This window comes from Schistocerca nitens, chromosome 8, assembly GCF_023898315.1.
Source record: "Schistocerca nitens isolate TAMUIC-IGC-003100 chromosome 8, iqSchNite1.1, whole genome shotgun sequence".
Taxonomy (NCBI): domain Eukaryota; kingdom Metazoa; phylum Arthropoda; class Insecta; order Orthoptera; family Acrididae; genus Schistocerca; species Schistocerca nitens.
This window is the reverse complement of record NC_064621.1, coordinates 198,213,323-198,221,993: the sequence shown is the minus strand read 5'-3', so window position 1 is coordinate 198,221,993 and position 8,671 is coordinate 198,213,323.

Here is an 8,671-nt window from a genome sequence, read left to right as displayed (position 1 = left end):
GTGATGCAGCCTCAAGGGTAACCATAGCCATGGTCTCCGAGCTGATAGTCCATGCTGCTGCAAACGTCGTCGAATTGTACGTGCAGATGGTTGTTGTCTTGCAAACATCCCCATCTGTTGACTCAGGGATCGAGTCGTGGCTGCACGATCCTTTACAGCCATGCGGATAAGATGCCTGTCATCTCGACTGCTAGTGATACGAGGCCATTCGTATGCAGCACGGCGTTCCGTATTATCCTCCTGAACCCTTTCCATATTCTGCTAACAGTCATTGGATCTCGACTAATGCGAGCAGCAATGTCGCGATACGATAACCCACAATTGCGATAGGCTACAATCCGACCTTTATCAAAGTCGGAGACGTGATGGTACACATTTGTCCTCCTTACAAGAGGCATCACAATAACGTTTCACCAGGCAACGCCAGTCAACAGCTGTTTGCGTATGAGAAATCGGTTGGAAACTTGCTCTGAAAAGCTAATCATTTGCATATCACAGCATCTTCCTCCTGTCGGTTAAATTTTGCGTCTGTAGCACTTCATCTTCGTGGTGTAGCAATTTTAATGGCCAGTAGTGTATTTATGGAACATATAGACTTATATTGACAAAAACAAGAGTCTGAAACGTCAAAATCTGCATGAGGACTGGGGCTATTCCTCCCTTAATTGTATATTACTTGATGCAATATACTAAACCATATGTGATGAAATACACATACGTTATTGAGATGAAATACTCATATAATTTCTGTCACAACAAGTTATAAGAACCAAGGGTACGCCATTGACACTACACAGTGACCTTTCCAAAAGTGGGGTTGCCAGCTGTCTGGTTTTAGACTGGACAGTTTGGTTTTTAAATAAAAACTGTGAGGTCTGGTCGAAAATTCCGAATGGACTGTTAAATTTATCAGTTTAATTGTTCTTTGGTTTCAATAATTTGTATCGGATTGTGTCACAAGCTGAGAGAATGGATTCCAATATATTTTAATGTAAGTTGGCCTGTCCATTTGCTCGACATCTGTGTCAAAGAGGCCTTGTATTTTTATTACTCCATGGTGTGCATTGTCATCCATTGTCACAAGCTATAATAAGACCTCTCCAATAAGAACCAAATAGGTAAGAAAGGGCAATAATGGCTTGTGTTTTCTTGTGACAGCTGCATGTCACTTCGACGTGCACAACAAAGCAGAGTTACAATATCAGTTTATGTCTATTTGTGCTTCTGCACAGTTATTTTACATAGTGGCAAAAAATAACAAACCAAACAAGTTGTGACGATGTCACATTTTCATTTTACTATTGGTGCTTACAATAAAGACTTACAAATTTTAAAAGGAATACCTCCATCAAACAAGTGAACCCACCAAGAATACCCATTGTTGCATGTGTAGGATTACTGAAGTGAAGTATTTTGTTCTGACTGTATTAGGTGAACCACACATGGCATGTGTTTAGTTTAAAATTGGACTGTCTAAGAATGGCGCTGTAGTGACTGAGTGATGTATGTATGCATCTAACATCATATCATGGTGAGCTTCTCAAATGCAGCAGGCTAAAAAACAGTGAGTTTTATTTCAGTGGCAAATGGCTACAAGAAACAGACTTTCTGGGGTGGGTTTCGAATCATGATCAATATATGAGATAATTTGGAAACATGTCATTTAAGTTTTACAGTGCGAACAAGTACCAAGACTTACATTGATAAGGTGCAGGATGTGTTAAGAAACTACACTGATCAAAGGTATTTCATGCTGGTGGAAACTAGTCAGAAAGAGTGTCAACAATGGAACTAATGTTAACATATCATGAAATGAAACATCATCACAGTTACCTTTCACAAGACTGTGGAGATGCACGTTTATATCAATTTTTGTTTCAAGATTCGGAACTGTCATCGAAAATTCACTGTGGGTTTACTAAAGCTATAGTAAAGAATGTATTGGTTCCACATTCTCTGTAACAAATTCTGAAAAAGAGTTGGTACAAATCGGTTCTCGATTGCATGTGATGCTTCAAATATAGAAAATGTGAAATTAGTTCCAGTTACTATTTGGTACTTCGACCACCTGTTATAGATTTTTATGAAGGCAATGACAAAAATCAACTTCTACAGCCAAGAAGCTAAAAGAGAGCATTATTAAGACTGGCCTCTCAGGATCACATCTAGTTGATTAGAGTGCAGACAACTGTTCCATCCATTATGGGAAAAACCAATCTATTTTCGTGGAGTTGGAAAAAAATGTTTGAAGCACCACATCATATTTAGGTGAATGTCTCATGCCTATACTGCACAATAATGAGAAATATGGAATAAAACTACTGCCATACGATGTTGCATCGTTAGTGGTTAAGGTACTTAATGAGTATTCTTCAAGCATGAAGAAATTGACTGAGCTGAAGAACTTTTTTTGAATTCCTGCTGTCAGAGTAAACCAGACTATATCAGCATTTTTCTACACGCTTTTTGACTCTTTTTTTTCTGCTGTAGATAGACTGCTCCAGAACTGGTCATTGTTGGAGTCCTTTTTTATAAGCCAAGATGAAGACAATACAGCCAAACTTATTTGGACATTTCTAGCCCATGAAAACTACAGTGAAGTGGATGATGGAAGTAAAACTCCCAAAGATTTACATTTATTTTGTCCACAGTGTTATGCATTTATTTAATATAACTATAAAACACATAGAAAGTGATTATATACAGGTAACTGAAATATATTCTGTATTCCTGATGTTGCATACAGAAATTATTAATGAACAAAGAAATAATTTCTCTGGATTAAAAGTATTACAAGAGCTAAAAATGTCCTCGATATGAACAAGCAAAATTTGTCAGAGAAGCTCGGCAAGTCTATACTAGGGTTCTGGAATATCTAGAAAAATTGTTTGACTTCAGTGGATATTCAATTTTCAAGCTTAGCTCTCTGTTCAGCCTTGAAGAACTCCTTTAAATGGAGAGTATAATGAAACTTATAGATTATTTTCAACATAAATAGTAGCAGTGATGAACTATTTTCTGAAATATGTGCACTGAATGACATCTTGACATTCATTAAGGACTTATCACACTACACATTTCAAACAAATGGATTACATTTTTAATAGAGGCAAAGCACATAATTTGCTGAAAATTGTTCAACATATGCTAGCAGTTCCACTGTCCAATGCGTTTGTAGAGCAGATTTTCAGTGTGATGTTAAATATCTGGAGCAATTTAAGAAATAGACTAAAAGTGGAAATTCTGAAAGCTGAACTATTTGTGAATTCCTGCTATTGTATGAAATGTGCTGAATTTGCCAAATATGACACTGAGGAAGAACTTGTTAACACTATGAAGTCAGAAAAGAAGTATAACTTCAAAACATAACTAGCAATGAAACTAGAGGCATACAGAAATGGCTAGATTCCCAGTATTAACACTGAGTACTGTTATAAATAAATGCGTAGTTCCTGTTGTGGCAGCTATAACACATGTATTATGTAGTATGTTGTGGATAATAAATAATAATAATAATAATAATAATAATAATAATAATAATAATAATAATAATAATAATAATAATAATAATAATACATATTTGAATTGTCCAGTTTTGGCTCCAGCTAAGTTGGCAACCCCAACCAAAAGCCAAGAGGCATATGCATATGGGTAAGTATCTCTTTGCTCTATATTATCTTTGGACGTGTGACTGTGGCTACATTATTTTACCATGTTTCACCAGTATAATATGTGGTCCAACGGGTCTCCCTTGTTACTACACATTGGTCTTGCCAAAAGCAGAGAAGCGAATGCATAGGGGTAAGTATATCTTTGTTGTATATTATCTCTGGAACTGTGTGCTCTTGGCTGTATTATCTTACCATGTCTCCTGTTGAAAGAACACATGTGTTGTCACATCAGCACCCATAACATATGATAGATGTGCGGGGCAGGTGAGTGGTTATTTTAATATATTTATGATACATACAGACTCCCACTAAGAAAAGAAAGACTCCAAAACGTAAGACTCTATATTCTGTCTCTGCCTATGTGTCAATTAGATGGACATTATGTGATGGGATTCATGTATTCATATATCATGTAATACATGTAAGTTTTTCTATATCTGCATCAACATGATTACTCCATAACTTACAATTAAGTGCCTGGCAATGGGTTAATGGAACCATCTTCAAGTTATTACTCTGCTATTCTATTCTCAAACAGCACAAGGGAAAAATATTTCTGTGTTAGCCTTGATTTGTTCTTTTATTATGATGATCATTCTTCTCTATGCAGGTGGACGCCAACAAAATATCTTCAAACACTGACGGGAAAGTTGGTGATTGAAATTTCATGTGAATATCCCACCATAACGAAAAATGCCTTTGTTTTAATGGATGCCACCCCAGTTCACTTATCATATGCTTGAACTTCTTTGATATCTTCAGATGATCCTATCTGATACAGATCCCACACTGCACTGTAGTACTCCAGAAGAGGATGTACAAGTGTAATGTAGCCAACCTCTTTTGTAGAACTGTTGCATTTTGTCAGTGTTCCGCCAATAAACTGTAGTCTTTTGTTCGATTTACACACGACATTATCTGTGTTATCATGGCAACTGAAGTTATTAATTATTGTAATCCCTAAGTACAAAGTTGCACTTACAACCTTTAGATTTATGTGATTTATTGTGTAACCTAAGTGTACCATATTCCTTTTCATACTCACGCTGATGACTTCATTTTTCATTATTTAGAGTCAGTTGTAATTTTTTGCACCATACAAACATCTTGTCTAAATGGTTTGCAATTTGTTTTGATCATCTGATGACTTTATAAGATGGTGAATTACAGCATCATCTGCAGACAGCATCATCTGCAAACAATATAAGAGTGCTACTTAGAATGTCTCCTAATTCGTTTATTTAAATCAGGAACAGCAGAGGGTCTATAACACTTCCTTGGGGAATACTAGGTATTACTTAAGTTTTACTCAATGCCTTTCTATCTATTACTTTGAATTGTGACCTTCCCAACAGGAAATCACGAATCCTGTCGCTCAACTGAGACGGAAATCCACGGTCATGCAAGTTGAGTAGAAGTCACTTGTGATGTATAATGACAAAAACATCATGGAAATCGAAAACTATGTCATCAATTTGACATCGCTGTCAATATCACTCTTTACTTTGTGAGAGTAAAGAGATAGAGATTGAAAATACTGTTTCAATTGTAAAATTCTTTTATTATCACATGACCGATTTTGCTCTCTTATAAGCCAATCTTCAGGTGTTGTACTGGCAATAGCATGAGACAGAACATAATTTTCACATGCAGCACAGGCATAAAAAAAAGAAATTTCATACAACAGTTTTAAAAACTTTTAAAAAACACTTCGAAACCACCGGTCGGGTTAGGTGCTGTGAAACCTGTGTCAATGCGAAACTGACACTAAACAGTACTAAGGATGATTGCTTGGGTAGCGAAATATACAGATAATACTAGGACACTTACACTTGGTGCTGTGCCCCACAAGTGCCATGGTGGACGTGTTGAATCTGTGTCAAAGAGGCTTTGTATTTTTATTACCCCACGGTGTGCATTGTCATCCATTGTCATAAGCTATTAGAAGACCTCTCCAATAAGAACCAAATAGGTAAGACAGGGCAATAATGGCTTGTGTTTTCTTGTGACAGCTGCATGGCACTTCGACGTGGACAACAAATCAGAGTTACAATATCAGTTTATGTCTATTTGTGCTTCTGCACAGTTATATTACATAGCGGCAAAAAATAACAAACGAAACAAGTTGTTGAATAAATCTGGTATTTCTAATTGACTTAATTTATATGACATTGTGGATATTGTTAAATTCTTTTAAATGATGGTGATGATAATGAACCATCTGTTTTTCAACTTTTCTGTTTCCTGCAATCACTTTTAACAACTTACCATCTAATTCTTCGATTCCTTCTTTAACTTCTTCGATTGCACTGATAATTGGTTCATCTTTTTTAAAAACTTGTTTGGATTCCATTTTTGGTTTTTTTCCCATTTTTAAATTCTTCTTTTAATCGTTGTTTTATTCTGGTGTTTCTTTTAGCTTTCTTACCAACATCTGGGTCCTATTTTGTAAACATTTATTAAGGATAAAAAACAATAATCAATTATTTTTTACATACAATTTGTACACTATTGTTTTTGTTCATCATTTATGTTCATGACGTTCAACTTTTACATTCATCATTTATGTTCAATGTTTATGCTTAATGTTTTTGTTGAATGTTTACAAAATTCTTAATATTTTCTCTGTATTTACCATAATTAATTTCTTGTCATATCTATCATAATAAAAACAAATTCATCATTATTCAAACATTTACTACACATTTTTTTAATACCATCACATTTAAAACCACCTCCAACAAACTCGTGATAAATATGATTTAAATTTGAGTCATCTTGTTTGAAAATATTTAAAAATGAAGATTATCTCTAACTAATATTTTAGGTATTTTTGAATACATTTGTATTAAAAATATTTATTTGTGTATGTCTACCTCTAGTAAAATTTTCTCTTAGTATATCCTGATTTTCAAGAATGAAATTGTTAAATATAACAACTGAATTACCTTCACATTTATCAAATGGAATAATTTCTTCACCCTTTTCCATAAAAGTAGTAATTTTTTCATTAATTTTATCTTCAGTTTTATCACACCTTTTCATATAATTTTGATCTTTGGTTGATTTAAGCATTTAAAATAAATGTACAAATGGTTCATTTTACTCCAGTTCACACTTCCTGGTGCTAGAATATAATGAACATTGATTAATGTCGTTTTTCTGCAACCACTGTGTCCTAGTATTGAATTCAAATAGAAATTGATGAAAGTTTACTGTGTTCATTTTTTTCGCTTCTTCTCTGGGATTCTTACTTTAGGTTCCCAGTCTGTCATTTATTTACACTAATTTTATTAATAATTAATGGAATGCAGCCAAGACTAATTCAGCTCTCACAATCGTGTTTTCCAGCTAAATGTTAAGTCATATGTTCTTAAAGAAATGTTGCGTTTGTTGGTTGTTATACAAATTTTCTAAGACCATATGTTACACTGAAGAATAATAAATTATACAAAATGAAAAACGATATAAATTCCCACCAAACAATATAATTTGAAAAACATGGAAAATATTTCATATATAGATAAAATTTTAAGTGAAGTTACTGTTGAAAGTGACTTTAAATTATTTATAGATGAATAATATAGTATTTGACAAATTTTAGGTTTTCATGGTAGATTATTGAACCCAATCAAAAACAGTTCTTAATAATTTACAAAAAATACTATTCAAATTAATAGATATAGATTTTAATGTGGCTGGCAGAATGTTCATTAAACATGCTAATTATTTTAACTGAAAAACTAATATTATTTCTTCATTTAAACTGGATGCTGAATTTGGAGGAGCAGTAATTTATGAACCAAATTTCGCTGCAAATATTCCAATTTTTGATACTATTCAGAATTTAGAATAACTATAAACAATGAAAATGACAATGTAAGTGACTTTAATGTATCAAATGTAGCGTTTATTTTAAAATGACTTTATAATTATTTCCTTTATAAATGAATAAAATTGCAAGTTGACAGTTTTACCCTTTCTTGTGAATGAAAAAACTGAGAATAATTTAAATATTCCAAACAAGGAAACGGAAATTAATATTTATACTGAAATGGATAAATTCATCCTAACCATTCACAGCTTTATAGAAATTTAGTATTAATGAAACAGATAGAAGAGGTTACTCAATGTACAATGGAAAACCAAATAAAATATTAAATGATAATTATATGGGAAAACTGTTTGACATCATCAGAATTCTTTCTAGAACAGAACATCTGTTTATTCCTTCATTGATTCTTATTCGACTGTCATCATCTCTATTGAATGAATTGACTATGGAAGCACACATTACTAATGACACAAAAATAAAAAGTAGGAAAAACGAAGTACTTTATTCATTAGAAATATTCGGTGGATTGTTTAAAGAAATAATTTGGGTAGAGGATTTAAGAATTGGAGTTCAAGTTCTGAAGATTCTGGTCATGGATGGTGTAACAGTAATCAAGCTGAAGTTGAAGATTTTAACATTCTTCCTAAGAAAGGACAGATTGTTGTAGAATCAATGAACTGGAATATTCACACGGGCTAGAACAAGAATGTCTGAAAAAACGGGAAATTTCCATTTCTTTCTTTGAACCACAAATCATTGAAATAGCTGGATTACATGGAAAAAGAAATTTTGAATTAGATATTATACCTTATTATCATTCTGCAGAATTGGTATGGCTTACTTTATTTTCGTTATTTTCCAGACTTATCGAAATAATGATCAGGCAACTGATTCTTCTTTATTCGATCATATTAAATTACAAGGTATCTATGTAAACATTGAAGAAATTAAGTTTTCCCTCAATAATTATGGAATTTTGATCCACTGAAGAACTTTTTAAACACTTACAATGCTTCTTGAGATTTTGAAAGACTCACACAATTAAATAACGATGTTAATGTAAGTCCATTAAATTTATTGAAAATCATCCTGTCTGTGTCATAAATATGAGTAGATGAATGAACGTTTTAACTGCTCAAAAAAGAACAATGAAATTATGTGTCAC